At 36.6% G+C, this 17,080-nt stretch overlaps 1 protein-coding gene across 4 annotated transcripts in view; it reads right to left on the bottom strand.

Moving 5' to 3' along the window:
- Positions 1-6,115, bottom strand: part of tspan9a (tetraspanin 9a) — a 191,615-nt gene extending 185,500 nt beyond the window's left edge. For all 4 annotated transcript variants that reach the window (XM_015353235.2, XM_015353234.2, XM_069192161.1 and 1 more), the window contains exon 1: positions 5,824-6,115. The gene's annotated coding sequence lies outside the window, so the exon portion shown is untranslated. The remainder of the gene's footprint in view (positions 1-5,823) is intronic.
- Positions 6,116-17,080: the final 10,965 nt, after the last annotated feature.

The following is a 17,080-nucleotide window of genomic DNA, read 5'->3' as shown; positions in this document are numbered from 1 at the left end:
TCTGAAACAAACTATCCTATTCGCCTCCCCACACGTCCGGGTAGCGCCCGGGCTGGGCACCATCTGAGTTGGATGCTACATCACTGCCATGGATCCAAGAGGGACATCGTGGATGTAGCTATCATTTAGGAGGATTTTGCTGGTCTACAGAGATCTGCATGGAGTACTGACATACAGAAGACATGATGGATGGATTAATACCCTTATTCATTTATTCCTTTTTTTAATTGTATAATGTTAGCATGCCCAAAGGGTTTGGGCATCCAGTTGACCTTGGACCCCCTAGAGGTTTTTTTTCTCCTTATTAAGGAGTTTTTGATTCCTCTCCTCCGTTGTCTTCTGGTCTTTTCTGTCCTGTATTCACAACATGTAGTCACTTGCTTTGTAAAGTGCCTGGGGGCAACCTTGTTGTGAAAGGCGCTATAAAAAAATTAATTGAATGAATACGGTATATCAATTAGCATTGCTCAATCACTTGCAACATTTTTTTGTCTGTCAATGGTACTGTATTTAACTGGTTCTGCTGCTTTCTGACTGGCAGGCAGCATTCTGTCTTCCTTGGTCCTGATAAATCTCTCGTGGCCCCAGTCAACCCCAATGTGCCACAGGGTTTAGTCTTGGGCCCTTTTTTAATTATTTATATGCTTCCTCTCTGTCAAACTATATGCAAACATGGTCTTCAGTTTCATTGTGATGCTAATAACACTAGGATTTACATTAAAACATCTTCCCCCTCTGGTCTCCCCTCTCTGTCACTTATCTCTGGTTTTGTGTGACATCAGGGTATTTAATGTCAACCAGAGTCTGAAGTTAAATAGTGGCAAAAAAGAAATTATTGTTGGGTAGCAAATCTCAGCCAGAAAAGCTCAAGGGCTTCCGGGTAATGATGGATGGTTTCCCCATTCACATATCAGCCATAGCCAGGAATCTGGGAGTCACATTTGATTCTCTCCTGTCTTTTGAGCCTTGTGTGAAAAATCTGTATTGCCCAAGTAACACAATCCCATATCCCATGCTAAGTGCCTGATTCACGTATTTTCAACAGCAAGGCATGATTTTTCCTACTCTTTACTCTATGGGTTCCCTAACTCTCTTCTCGCCCATATCTCTGCAGCTAGGTTACTAATCCACACCACACCTTGGCAGCATATCACTCCTAGGCCTGAATCTCTACATTGGTTGCCTTTAATGTCACATATTTAATATAAGATATTGTTAATGACTTTCAAGGCTCTAAACAGTCTGGCTCCATCACACATCTTTGAAGTGCTCTGTGTTTATATCCCCCTCCTGTAGGCTCCTCTCAGTTGAGGCTGGTGCTCTGCTCACGGAGTAATAAATCATGGACCTTTACTGACTTTTTACTAGGGCTAAATCAGTGCCTTTTCTGTCGCTGCTACAGCGTTAATGAATGACCTTCCTCAGACTCTTCTGAGAGACAAATTCTTTAACTCTCTTCAAATCTAAACTTAAAACGTTTTACCAAGGTCTATGCCTAATTGCCATACATTCTATCTATATAAAAATGCGTGCTCTTGTTTTTCTTGTACTTTTTCTTGTCTTTTTCTGTATCACTATTTACAGCTTCCTTGAGTTTGGAAAGGCACTTTCATTTATAAAGTTTATGATAACTTGCCCTTGCTTTACCCAAAAAACTCAACAATGCAATTTTTAAAGCTGTTTGTGAGAAGTGGCAAATTCAATTAATGTTTTATCTATAATGAGGAGTGTTTAAACTTAGCCCACAGAACTTATATATCCTTCCGTGCTTATATATGCAGATAGATAAAAGTCTGATGTAGCACGGTATTATGTCAGAGAAATTAGTGTACTTAATAAACAGATTCTCATGACAAGTACACTGCCAAATAACTATGCCTACCCATCACAATTAATTAAAAAAATTCTGACCACCTACAACAAACTGCTTATAGCATCATTACATTTTATGTTTAAAAGCTAGACTTTCCTAAATGTCCCTAAATGTACTGTATGCTGCAGGCCAGCCTAGCTTCACACCCAGAAAGGAAGTTGTGGTGATATCTCCAGAAAACACAGGAAAAACCCTGAACAGACACTCAGTCCCCATCCTATTTGTACGGACTGATTGGTACAGACAGTGTCTCTCTCCTTTCAAACAAAGGGGTAAAATCAATACGTTATGATAGCACATAGCCCAACTATTGTTGCAGAGCAGCATGATACTGGTTTGTGTATTGTCCTCAGTACCCTGTGAAAGGGAACGTTCATGAAGCAGCAGATAGAGGGCTGTGGATTGATGAACTGAGCCTGCACTGGAAGGTCAGCGCTCAATTTAACTCTGAAGGTCAACAGCTGTTCACCATTGAAATTTCTTTGGATTTCCTTCTGTGTAAATGTTTTTGGTAATATAACAAAATCCATCAAATAAACTAAGAGAACATCAGAACCAGTTTTTTTAAAAAAAACAAAACTGTTTTTTTAAACATTAAGATGTAATGCTCCATGGTTAACCCATGTTTTACCTGACAATCTAAAACCAATTTCTCAATTTCTCTTTCCACGTTTAAGTATTTTACTTTTTTAGCTATGGGGATTAACATTAAGCATAAAAATGTTAAGAGCTATGCAGACTTGAAAAGCAATTACAAATATGGTACATACTGTTTTAAGGCTGTATTCATCCTTATTCATCAAGGCAAGAAACTGTAATCATAATTGTGTAATTTAACATCCCTTTCAATAATTATGTGTTCGTGATTTGCTGAACCGTTGAAGATCTTGAAATGGCCGAGAAGATCCTGAACAGGTGAACGTGACTAAGCTTGAGAGATGGTTATTTTTGGGGACAGGAGACAGCAGGTCTCACCTCAATGATCAAGGATGAGCATGATCTTAAAACTACCAGAAAATGTTGTAGAAATGCACTGGGACCTAGTTATGGAGCTTAGGTAAGAGTCTAGGATATTAGTTCAGATAAGGGGGGTCGTGCTTAAGTGACTATTTTCCCTCTGAGAGTCAGGGTAAGTGACCACCTCCTAGAAGCTTAGCACAGGAGTAAAAGAAAAGTTATCTTTCGGCCATTTTTTTGGCTGCCCAAAGGCCTCAAAGTGCCTGTCAACACAGACAGGCAAGGGAGAGGGCGGGTTGTGCAAAGGTGAAGACAAAAATCTTCACGCTTATCCGCCATGAGCTGTGCATTTAAAATAACTCAATTGGCAAGAACATAATTAATGGCTCAGTTATATGTTTTTTAAAAGAAAATACAATACTAGAAATTTAATTTCTAGTATTGTTTAATATAATTAGATATATAAATTTAAATAAATCTCCATTTAAAAGGGAAACTCTTTCCATATATTAGTTGCCACTAGAACTTTTTTTAACATCCTCAAATAAGGATTTTGCTATTAATTACTTAGAAATGACTGAAAACCCAAGTTAGCAGAGTCTCACCCCTCACCCCCATCAATCAAGGACAGACTGTCATACAAGATAAGCTACTCCCTAAACATCTGGCTAAGACCAGTCACATGTGGAACCTGGCCATGAGGTCCTGACTACATTGAAGTCAGTCAAGATCCAGATCTTCCTGCACTGTTCAATCCATTGTATGAGCACAGTTCTGCAGCTAAGTTAAACAATCCGAGATTTGCTTAGAAACATCGATGAAGATTAAGGTTGAATATTGTGAAAATAACAGTAATTACCTCATTAATCATTTATCCTTTTTCAGAGCATGATAAAATTAATCTCAAACCAGCTTTAACTGTCCTGCAACAAAATGCACCAGAGAACAGTACTGCCTGTTTAAAATAGAATATTGCCCAAACTATTTAGCTTTATAAAGATGAAGTCATCATAAAAAAAAAACCCAGAGGTTTCACTTGTAATTGTAAAGTGCATGACTTGAATACAGTCTGCTTAAGATTTGGCAGTACTGCAAATGTTTTTTAAACAACGGTGTATAAATATAAATAACCAAAATCTTAAATCAGAGAACAATCATCACAGTTCAGTTTTAGTCCAGATCCAAAAAGTCAAGGATGTGACTCATTCTGAAAGAACAGGACTAAAAGCGAACCACTTTGTGTCATCATCTACTAATTTCCACGGTCAATGTTGCAATTTGTTTTATTTTTCTAGTGATTGTCTGCATCATTAAAAAATGAAGAGCCGTGAATCTCTGGCACATTGTCCTGTGACAGTACAGTAGCTTCTGCTCAGCTGTTGCATCTCAAAGTGATTGAGGCATTTGAGCTTCAATTCTTTACATTCCTCCGTGCTCTGCTTTAGCTTGGGAAAGGCCCCACAAATTCCTTTAACAGTGACATCCGTGCTACTTTATTTTGCTTCTCCATTGCCAAGTAATATTCAAAACATTTACTTTTCAGCAAATGTCACTTCTTACACAGACAGCTGAGTGCCTATAAATGGACACTAATGCTTGAAGTCCGCTCACATTGTATTCTTATTTTGTTTGCCTTGCTTCGTTTATAACAGTTACAAATCTAATTGCTTGAGGTTTATGTAATGACATGACTGGAATTTTCAGGTGCTTTGGTATTAAGACATGAGGTGGATGGAGTTGTACGCTCACATTTATTTAATATTGTGTTTTAAGTAGCTCTGTAGAAATGTTTAATTACAAAAACACTGGCTTAAGTTGTTTACAGAAATATACTTTTAAACAATTTTTTTTTTTAGAAAATCGGTAAAGAATATACTGTAGACTATTGCAGAAATGCAGTGTCTCCGCTTCAATGGCTTATTTTGTTTAACACTTCTCAGCTCTGGCCCTGAGATGTATTAAGATTTTTTGCTGTAATCCAGTTCTTAATCAAGCGCTAATTGATTTTAGTTTTGTGCTGGAGTTTTTAACTGGCATAACCTTGTACCAAATGTACAAAGGCATTTCAAAACTGCACTCACTGAGTTGCCTGAAATGGAACCAACTGGACATCTGCAGAAGGAAAAAAGCTCATTATGGGAGTGTCTGATACATACCCACCAGTTCAACATAAATTGTTCACCTATAAAGACATTTTTAATTATGATACAGAAGGTGAGAAGAGGCTCCTTGAAAACGTATTCTTGAACCGCGGCACTTTTGAAACATGACTGAGTGCAAAAATAATTTTAACGTTAAGTCTAAACAAGAAAATACTGTGCTGTATGTCAATACATTTTATCAATCAGCACAGTAGATTTAGACCTCAGCTGGAATGAAAACCATCAGAAAGTTGTTTCCGCCATACCGCGGTTGGGCACAACTGATTTAAAGCCCCATCACTTCATTAAAATGAAAGAAGCTACTATTCTCTTAAACGCACCGATCTTTGTTCTTTACCAAGATTCGATCAAAATAAAAACCAGAAAGAAAGAACAGGAAAACGATAGTGATTACTTCAGTCCCATGCGTTTTTCTTCGCGAAATCTCCAAATTTAAAAACTAATTTTTGAAAACGTACGCTACTTACAAATATTTACAGTACAACAGCAGTAAGTTTATAAACACCGTTATGGAAACAATGTCGCATCGCGCGATGTTATAAATGCTACATGTGTTCAAAACACTGCTGTGGTAAGCCGTAAACTGTGTTATTGTTAATAACACCTTGGCTAACCATTCCAGACTATAGGTTTTCGGTAGTTTTAATTTATCCATGAACAGAAGCCGAAAGGTTTAAAGAGATCAAACGCAAGCCTCAACTGCGACTCACTGAAACAGGACTACTGCTAACTTTTGTACAGAACATTACAAAAATAATAGTATAATACGCTATCAATAGTATTCGTGTATAATATTATTTCCAGTAAAAACACTTAAAAGCGAGAACGTACCTTTTAAAGTGTGCACACGCTATTCCCAACCAAGGCCAGAACTAAGCTTCTCAACTTCTGAGCCAACTTCTGCAGCTGAGCCGCTCGACCAAGAATCTCCTTCAGTTTACCTCGGCCTCTAAAGAGTTTCACTTTACTGATTGCTTTGTTAGTTACGTATTTCCGAAAGGCACACGCTTCCTAGGAAACACACAAATCTAGTACTTCTGTACTTTAGAGCCCGTTATAGTTACCACTACTTGTTGAATAAACTCATCCCACAGATTTTTTCTTTCCACTGGAAGCGGAAATGAAGTACCATAAGAAAAGACATACTGACTCCTAGGGGCGTTACAGTCCTGTTTTTCATAGCTGTCGTGACAATTAATGTTTCAAACTGATTTTAGGACATCAAAATAAGTACACATCAGCGCCTAAGGGTATTAAGATTTATTGTTTGTTATACCTGAATAGCACTAATATAGTATAATATATGATAATTAAAATATAAAGGCCGTTTTGATGTCTTTCAGTTTCATTCGGGTGTCACTATTCCATAGGAGGTACTGTGCAGTATTTATGTGGTCCAGCAACAACAAAATGTCTCGAACCTGCCTTTCACAACTCAGGAATAAAGACCAATACCAATGCAACTTTAGAATTATGTAGCTATTCTCTTGATTTGAAATTCATATGATTCACATACCCTGTACAATGGCTAACATCTTCAGACGTCTATCTTTTCTTCCAAGGCTGGGCTTACAAAATAAAATATATAAAATAAGGTCTGTTAAAAAAAATATGTAAATAAATAGTATGGAATAGTATTTTCGTGATGAAAGGAGAATATTACATTGTAAAACGAATATTTAAGAAGCTGGTCTTTTGCAACTATTTCTGTACAAATGGACGTGCAGAGCTAGTGCCTTGATATCCTAGTCTGTCCCCAGTCAAAGTACTGTTTGTCTTCTGCCTCCAGACTGGACTGGTTATTACCGTTTTTAGGTACAGTAAACATAGGCTTGAAAGTTCAATTCAAATTGCCTGTTTATGGTGAAGAATATCGTTTAAATAATCTTAATAGCTAAACATGGCTAAGTATGCATTTAACCTTTCATTTTTACTTCGTAATAACAGTATATTGTATTTCTAAATTCAATTTGATTTACTAATTGACTAACAGGAAATTCATTCGTCACAAGGTTTTTTGCCTTTTGAAAAAGTTTTTTGAAGATAATAAGCAAAACAAAAATGAGTAGAAATTTCATTCTCAGCTTTAAAATAGATTCAAACTCTGTCACATTTAGCAAACTGTCATATTGCTACAGTTCAAAAGATCTAAAAGGAAAGGAATAATTTAATTTATAATGGAAAAGAAAGTTAATACCTTGGTGCATGAATGGATTTTTCTCATTCTTTATTTAATATACCCTACAATTGTGCATTTAAAATAAGTGCCTACATTCACCTACAAGATATTAAATCCATACTTTTACATAAATTAAACAAGTTAGCCTGTAATCAGGATTTGCATAATGTCTAATTCAATGGTGACAGAACTGTTTTTGATTAATTTAATTTGCTTTTGATTAATGTCTTTTAAAATGCTGGACAGAGTGAGAACCTGTGACTGTACTATATTGTAGTGTCAAAGAGGGTTTAAGTGAAGAATGTTTAATGGTAAATCACCTCCATAAATTGTCCAGTGAAAGATTTTTTTCCTCTTAATTTAAATGAAAAAAGTTTCTAGATCTCTGAAGGAAATGGCTTAAAAAGACATTAATGTGCTACCAGGGAATAAATTAGATCTGGCTCATGAGTGATATTATAATGGAAACTGTTATCTTCACCTGCATTTTTAAAATGAATGTCATTTATTTTAAAATAGAATTTTACAATTACACTCCTGGGAAAAGGTATCATTACACAACACCTGTAATAATTTTGCACAAAGAGCAGTGGCTCTTCTAAGCCACATTCAAGTACAGTAGTTTTTCATTATCTTTTTGGAAAAGAAGCATTTCATTGTGACAGTGAGCCAGCAGGCATGTGTTTGCATTTTTAATGTTTTGTAATAACAGGGTATAACAGCAACTGTAAAACAAACATCTTACTCGATAGCTAGGAAAATAGCTGAACTGACTATACACGTTAAATGGAGTGGAAAATGATTTTCTGAAATACAAACGAAAGCCATTTCTTCCTGAATTTTAACAGGCTTCAGTACAGTTCATTATTCTTAAAATCATCAAGCTGGAAACCCATCTGGACATACCGCTTGTTGCACTTTTACATCTGACTGGTTAATTAATAAAGGAGTTTTCGGCAGATAAAAAGGACAAGCACACTGATGTTTTTTGTCTCCTCTAATGAGTGTCAAGAGTTAATGTTTGGCCTTAGGAAGGGTAATACTGGAACTCTGAGAACAAAAAATCTGTTCTTTATAGAATACCATACACAGACAAATTAAAGGAACTGAATCTCTTTAGTTAGAGCTGGGAAGACTACAAGAATACTTAATATGAGTATTCAACAACTGTTAAGGGTTTTAGAAAGATCCAGAGTTCACCTCATAAAACATAGAAAAAATATGTTTAGTGTTTTAAAATTAATCATTTTTGATAGTTTAGAAATGATTAATTTAATATGAGCAAAGGAAGAAATTCAGTACTGTATCTGTGCAAAGTGAACATTAAGCAAACCAAATGGATAGACTATTGGCAGTTTAAATATGTGTTAAGTTGTTGTTTCAGCCTTTTTTTTTAGTAATTATAACCCTTGCTTTTTAAAAATTTAAATCTTTGACTTGCAGTGAACTAGTTTGTCTTTTACACACACCACCTTTATGAATTACTGCAGGATCCACATGTGCATGACACTGTGAAAGATTGGTCTGCAAATAAGCCACAGCTGTAACACATAGAACAATGCATTTTGTTATAGTTATATAATTTTCCCAACAGGATATGTTCCATTAAAAAAACTTAACTAAACATTTTGCATTAAAAAAACAAATGAACAACTTTAGGTTTCCTTCTTGTGAAAAATGTAAAAAAAGTAAACAATCCAAATATAAATACAATTAAAGATATTTAAATGTTTTTAAGCAGTCTTAGTAGCCTCAGGAGTTATCAGTAGAAAATGTATTTTAAAAAGTAGTTAATTCTTTTGAAGAAAAAAAAGTTTTTTTAATGTATATATTCTGAACATAAAATATTATAGTTAATAACTGCAACAAAGTTATGAAGATAATTATTTTTTTACAATAGGTGCACTGACATTGAATTCAAATGTAAATCCATTGATCAACATTTATGATCAGAAGGACGGATCAACATGGGGTATACTGTGACCATTGAAAACTGTAAAGCTACATCTGTATTTGATCACCTACAAACACAGTCTTACTTAATTTTGAGGAGAACAATTTAACTCCAGGACCGTAAGAATCACTAGATGATTCTGTCTTCTTAGAGAGCATGGACAAGAATTTGTTTTTTAATGGTCTTAAGTGACCTGTAAATCCAACACCTCATCTTAGCATAGCACATGAGTTTTCAACAGGGCTCAAGTCTGGTGACTTGGGCAACCACAGCATAACAGTCAAATTCTTACAGAGTAAAATCGAAAACGAAATGACACTGAATTTAGGAAGTAAAATAAGAGACATATCTTTACAGAAGGAATTATGGATATTGGCAACATGATTCCTAGTTGTGGTGTTTATGCCTTTTCTGAAGGCTTCAAGAAACAATTGGACAGAATTTTTTATTCACTTCCCTACTGACCTACCATATGAGGAAGACAGGGTGAATGGCCTTCTCTTCTTAGGAACATTCGTCAGGTAAAAACCTCTGTGAGGGTTTGTTTAAAATTTGCGTTTGAGGTTGTCTATATCCCTAAATTCAGATAAGGTTGCCATTTTAGCTCTTACTGTATTGAGCCAAGAGCAATCACAGAGTCAGAATGGGTACAGACAGCCCAGTAATTTAGCACAAGTTCCAGCAGGGATAATCAAGGCCCAGATAAACGATACACACCCTGTAACATAGAGCAGGGATATGGTTTTGAGAAAGATTGGAAATTAAGAGATTTACTCAAAAAGAGAATCAATCCTCAGTGAAGCTCAGGGGTGTGATTTGTGGAGAGCAGGTTTTTGTCTACCCTATAGTGGGCAGGAAAAACTTAGCTAAAATATAGGAAGGATTCCAAAGTTTTCTTTTTTGCTTTGGTTGTGTCTCAATGATACAACAATGTGGAAGTAAAACTGGTTAAATGGTAATACTTTTGCTGAAACAGACTGGTTTATATTATCACAAGATGGCTATCTGACAGAATATTATTTCATGAACAAGAATGGTACTTTATACAGTGTCCTCAGTAAGTATTGAGACAGTGAAGTCAAAACTGCTATTTTTGCTTTATAATCAAGTGCTTTTGAATTTAGATAAAAAGATGAATGTGAAGCAAAAGTACAGAATGTCACTTTTATTTGTGGGTATTTCTGTGCTTGCATGTTGTATCATTTTAGAATAATAACACACTTTGTATCAGGTGAGCATAAATATTGGGACAATAGGCTACGGGGTGTTCTTATTAGTCAGGTGTGTCCCCTTACATTGTTTGTGCAAACATGAAAGTGTTGTGAATGTGTTGTGTTAGCTTTAGCCTTTGCTTATCCCTTTGGTGTCTGCTATTGAGGTCCTACATGAAGACTAGACTGTCTATGAAAGAAAAGCAAACATTTTGGATGGTGAAAAATTCAGTCAGAACCATAGTACAGAAACTGGGCATAGCAAAATCAACAATTTGCTAATCTTGAACAAGAAAGAAACCACTGGTGTACTTAGCAATCGGAAATGACCAGGCCAGCCAAGAAAACTAACTGCAGTTGATGACAGAATAATTACCAGAGCTGTGAAGAAAAACTCTAAAACAACTGTCTCTGAAATCACCAGCAACATCCACAGTGCAAGGGTGAAGGTATCACATTCTACTGTTTGCAGAATTAGCAGAATTATTAAGGCTACTCTGCAAGATATAAACCTCTCACAAGCACCAAAAATGGAAAAGGCAGATTATAATTTGCTAAAAAAGTACATGAGCCAGTTGAGTTGTAGAACGAAGTGTTATAGACAGATGAGACAAGGATAAACTTCTACCAAAATGATGGCAAGGTGAAACTGTGGAGAAAGGAACGAACTGCTGCTTCATCTGGGAAACAGGGTTGAGGCTATGTCATAGCTTGGGCATGCATGGCCACCACTGAAACTGGCTCACTCATCCTTATTGGTAATATAAGTAATAAGCAGAATGACTTTTGAAGTGTACAGAAATAGCTTTTGAGCCTATGTACAAGAAAATGCCTAAAGACTCACTGGCTGGCTCTTAATCATGCTGCAGGACAATGAAATAAAACACACTGGAAATGCAACAAAGGAGTTCATCAGGGAAAATAGTGGAAAGTCTTAGACTGGCCAAGTCAATTCCCTGAGTTAAATCCAATCAAGCATGCATTTCACTTGCTGAAAAAGAGACTGAAGTCAGAAGCTCCCACAAAAAAAGCAACTGCAAAAGGCTGCAGCAAAACCATGAACACACCAAGAATGTGATGGTGTCAATGGGTCACAGGCTTGATGCAGTTAGTGTGTGCAAAGAATTTGCAACCAAATACTAAGTTTTATAGTTCTTGAATTTACTTTAAGTTAATTTGCCCCGATACTTATCATCACATAACATGTGCGGATGGAACTCAAAAAGTGGTATTACTCTAAAACTTTAAAGCATACAGTATATATGCCCAGAAATATCCAGAAATAAAAGATGATATTTTGTATTTTTTGCCTCATATTCGTCTTTTCATCTCAAAACCAAATTGTTTGAGTATACATCAAAAGTAACACATTTCAACAAAGCTTCTGCAGCCTAATCCCACCCTTGCTATTTAGCTCTTATAATTTGTACTCCTACTGTACTAAAGCGTTTTTGATATAATCTGTAATTGTTAATAATTTCTGTATTTACACCCATTCATTTAAACAACAAATATAACGTTTTTAAATATTTTTTTGCTATACACACATCTAATTCAATTTTTTATGCTCCTTAAAAACAGTGCCCCAATACTTTCTGAGGTCACTACGTTACTCAACATTTACAGTAGGTGAGCCCAAAACTCTTCAAATTGTTGATAACCCATGTCTGAGAGGGAAAGGCTAATTTACAGTATGACACAACCAAACACACTACTGTATATACTGTATCAAAACTAGTAACCGTGCACTCATCCCTTGGCCTTATAGCCAGGCTGCCATTTCTCAGCCAAGCAGGTTAAATCCACAGACTGCTTGTGTAATAAAATAGTTATTTAAATGTCAATAATCTCCTTTTCATTAACTTCAAGTTAAAGTTCAAGTTAGATGTACGTACTGTACATCTAAACAGGCTAATTATTTTATAGCACAGTGTACATTGCATGGATACAGTAAATACTGTATATATTCACTCATATATTTACTGTACTCTCCTTATGAAACTCAATGGTAAAAACTGCAAAAAACAACAAACCCTAATAGGCAATAGAGGACATAGACCTGTTTTCTGTGTACCTGCATGTCTTTTCTATAATCGTTAGGGATAATTAAAAGCATGTTTGTATCTTTAAATTTCTTATTCTGACTACGTTGCATGATACAGTATTCTACTACTGTCTCCTTGAGGCTTTCCAGGCTTTTAATCAGTTTATCTTTAGACATTGTGTCTTGGCCCAGCCAGCATTTGATTACGCAACAGCAGGGGTGTCCACCCCTATTCACGGAGGGATGATGTGTCTGCAAGTTTTCAAGGTCTCTTCAAAGCAGTAGCACCTGAAGAGCTGGTAGACACTGCTCAATTTGCCCAGTGACCACCTGGGCCAGTAACCTGCTGCTTGACCCCATCAGGAGCTGAGCTGGAATGAAAACCTGCAGACATCAGCCTTCCAAGGCCAAGACTGAACATCCCTGCCTTACAGCACATGTAAAATGCAAAGTGAAAGTTAATGTTAAGTGGATTTTTAGTATTTTTAATATGTTAAAAAGCAGAATTCACTAGACTAACAAACATACCACGAGATATATATAAAGGCTTTCTTCGGGTTAGAGAGCAGCTAAAAGTAACTTTAAAGGAGCTTGAAGAATGAATGTGTCTGCGAATAAGTGAGAGTGATGCTGCAAGTGTCTATAGGTGTCTTTAGGAACTGTTTCCTGTATATGAAACAATCTGGATAACAATTTCTTTAAAAGTTTAACATCACTTTTGTTAGGAGGACTCTTTCTGTAAGATGGAATAAATTTGCACTGCCAAATATAAGCTTTAGTAGCATCTGTCTTTATTCTGATGGATTCTTTCTGCCTTCCCTCCTCTTTAAAAATTCTGAAGATGCTATTTTCTGCTTGTATAAGTCACATGTCACTGACCAACATTCTGACACTTTGCAGTCCAATCTGGTATTTACCATAGTTGCCTAGTGCCTTCGGATAAAGTCCAAAGTTAGTAGTCTCTGCTTGTTGGTTAGGTCTTCAAAAAATATGGCAAGTAATATACAGTACATTTTTCAAGGACAGATTTTCCTATCACACTTTTGCCTTACCTTAATAAGCTATGTTTATTCAGTAGATAGACAGCTGAGGTACCCTCCAAGTCCATTCATTCATTCTTTTTCTAAAACCCTTCATCCAGTACAAGTTCGTCGGTGAGCTGAAGCCTAAGCTGGCAAGCAACAGGCACAAGGCAGGATACACCTTGGACGCCAGTCCATGGCAGGGCACACACGGACACAAACATGCAAACACTCACACCAGGGCCAATTTTACAGAAGACAATTATTCTACAAGTGTGTCTTTGGACTGTGGGAGGAAACGTGAGCACCTAGAGGAAGCCTACGCAAACATGAGGAGAACATAAAAACAGCATGCAGATAGCATCCCATTTCCAGATTTGACCCCAGAGCCACAATGCTAACCACAGTGCCCCCCCCCCCGACACACACACACCAAGTCCTTTCCCTTACATTCACCCTGACATGGCTAATCTCTAACACAAGTGGTGAGTGTGAGAGGGAACAAACTAATGGATTTACATTATTGTTGTTGCTGTTAACATTATTTGTGAAGCATTCAAGTAGAAAAATAGAATGATTATTTGTAAGCAATTTAAAATGGAATGACGGTATGTGTAGGAATCAAGATTAAATATAAATTTACGGTAATTCAATTCAAGAGTGTAGCAGATCAGCAGTCCAAAAGGGTGTAATTCCAGGCAGCTTGCCACTAGAGGTCACTAAAATACTTATAAGCAGTCATAGTGAGGGGTTGTGTATGTGTCTGTGTGTGCCCTGCGATGGACTGGCGTCCAGTCCAGGGTGTATCCTGCCTTATGCCTGTTGCTTGCTGGGTTAAGTTCCAGCTTCCCCATGACACTGTATTAGAAAATGCAGTTATAAATTACATGGATAGACACAGTGCGGAATAATGTAATTATTAGGTGATTGCCAAAGGTGTAGGAATGCAAATTCTCACAGGGGTGGAATTAGATTTCGGTTTGCTATAAAAAGGGCATGCACACTGGAAATGGGTGTGTTTTTGTTTGTTATTTACAGCTTAAAAAGACAGAAAAATAAAGCCTTTTAGACTTACATGAGTTGAGAGCTCTGAGTTGGAGTATGCAAACCAAAAGGACTGACATGGAGTTAGGGTCGGTCACAAAGAATGTATTAATTTGCATGATAAAATATAATAAGCAATAGGACAGCTGTAACAGCACAATAAGTATTCATCCCCTTCCAACTACTATACTGTATGTTCTCGAAATATAATTGGGATATTGTTGGCTCACTTTAAAAAATTGTATCCATCTGTCACTTTATAAAGCGGGTCTATATGTAACAGATGCAAATTCATTGTAAATCCTTTATGTACATTATAACAAAATTTAAGTGAACATTTTAGTAATACTACAAACATGTGATAAAAGGTTGTGTGGTCAAACCAGTTAAAAGTGGAACATTTCTGTCCAAGTATTACATCTGGCTCCTTCCCAACATAGTGCATCACCCAGTCAACACAATCCTTGCTGTCAAGCATGGTGGTCTTAGAATTATGTTATGGGGCTGCTTCTCATTAGCAGAGACTAGAAAGCTTGTCAAGATTGAAAGAAAAACGAATGGAGCAAAATATAGGCTAGTCTTAGAGAAAAACCTGCTTCAGTCTGATAAAGACTTAAATCTGGGATGTAAATTCAGTTTTCAGCAGACCAATCATCCAAAGGTTAAAGCCAAACTATGCCGGAGTGGCTTAAGAATGAGAAACTGAATGTCTTTGAGTGTTCCAGTTAAATTACTGACTTATATCTGATAGAAAATCTGAGGCAAGACTTGAACAATACGGTTGATCGATAATCCCCAACCACCTTGAAAGACCTTGAAAAAGCGTGGAAAAGGGTCCAAAGAGGCTTGCAGCTGTAATTGCTTCCAAAAGCAACTTCTTTCACCCACAAAAATGTTTAGTCTGAGCATTCAGGTGTTGACTAAAATATTCGAATTAAAAAGTATATATACATCAGTTGTAATAAAATGGGACAGCATTAGAAGGAGTGAATACTTTTGCAAGGTGCTGTATAAAGCAGAAGTAGATCACTGAACCTGTCAGAACAGGTAAGGAGATGTAGTGATAGATGGTGCAGTCCTGATGTTCATATTAGCCTGTTCCACAACTAGTATGCAAAGGAGGAGAAGGAGCAGGCACAGAAGATTTAAGAGCAAGGGGAACGCATTACTAATGTGCCAAAAACAAAGTGTTCGAGAGGAAAATATGGAAAAATGATAAATAATTTTTCTTGGTATGTTTCCAGCAGCAAGATTAAGATGCAGTAAATTAGCATTAAAATATAAGCATGTACAGGAAGATTACTTTATCTCCATACAACTAAAACTGTTTATAAAGTGAGACCAGAGGCAGCAAGGAGAGGAACAGTAAATCAAAACAAGTACCTTATCCTGGGAATGAGCAAGAATGGGAATCCAGAGGAGACTGGAAGAAAAAGTAATCATGTACAGCTTCAGCCACTCAGATTGTGTGTTAAAACTCATTACCACGTCAAAATGACATCGCCATACCAAGGTACACTGCCCAGAGAATCTTCACTGGCCAAAGAAGATCAATATAATTGCTTTTATATAGAGCTTTTCTGGACACTCCTCTCAAAGCGCTTTACAGGTAATGGGGACTCCCCACCACCAGCACCAATTTTCAGCATCCACCTGGATGATGCGACGGCAGCCATAGTGCGCCAGAACGCTCACCACACATCAGCTACCAGTGGGGAGGAGAGCAGAGTAATGAAGCCAATTCCTAGATGGGGATTATTAGGAGGCCATGATTGGTAAGGGCCAATGGGAAATTTGGCCAGGATGCCGGGGTTACACCCCTACTCTTTTTGAGAAATGCCTTGGGATTTTTAATGACCACAGAGAGTCAGGACCTCGGTTTTACATCTCATCTGAAGGACAGCGCCTGTTTACAGTATAATGTCCCCGTCACTATACTGGGGCATTAGGACCCACATGGAACACAGGGTGAGCACCCCTTGCTGGCCCCACTTACACCTCTTCCAGCAGTAACCTTAGTTTTTCCCAGGAGGTCTCCTATCCAGGTACTGACCAGGAATAGGTGACGTTTGTGGTGCATTAGATGTTAATGAAAATACTAGCTTAATTATAGCTTTAATCTGTTGTTGTAATTCTTAAAATCTACTTAATACGGAATATTAATACAGATTCATGTAACTAAAGGGAAATTTTGATAGCTGAAAATAAAAACAGGTTTCTGGACTTCAGTAATTACATTAATTTATCAATTTAAATATAATGTATTTATATAGCTGGTAGTGTATCTACATTTAATTCTTTAACTGTCTTTTACTGTAATTTGGTTATTTTGGAACTGTTTTGACATGCTGGTTTTAACTCTCATTTTGCTGTGGTGATGCTGATGTGATAATTAAAAGCTTGTCCAAACATTTTATCAAACCAAATGATGAATTTCTGCCTGTGAGCTAGAAGGTTCTAGGTTCAGTTTCTGGTCAATGCAGCAGTTACACTTTTAACAAATAAAGTTTATTTCTATAATATTTTAATATAATAAATAATACATATTTAACATGTTTATATATTTTAATTTATTCATCACAATATGTATATATAAATATAAAAATAATATTAATAATACTGTACACAAATGAA

The sequence above is a fragment of the Lepisosteus oculatus genome, chromosome 7 (assembly GCF_040954835.1).
Source record: "Lepisosteus oculatus isolate fLepOcu1 chromosome 7, fLepOcu1.hap2, whole genome shotgun sequence".
Taxonomy (NCBI): domain Eukaryota; kingdom Metazoa; phylum Chordata; class Actinopteri; order Semionotiformes; family Lepisosteidae; genus Lepisosteus; species Lepisosteus oculatus.
This window is presented reverse-complemented; position numbering and strand designations above follow the sequence as displayed.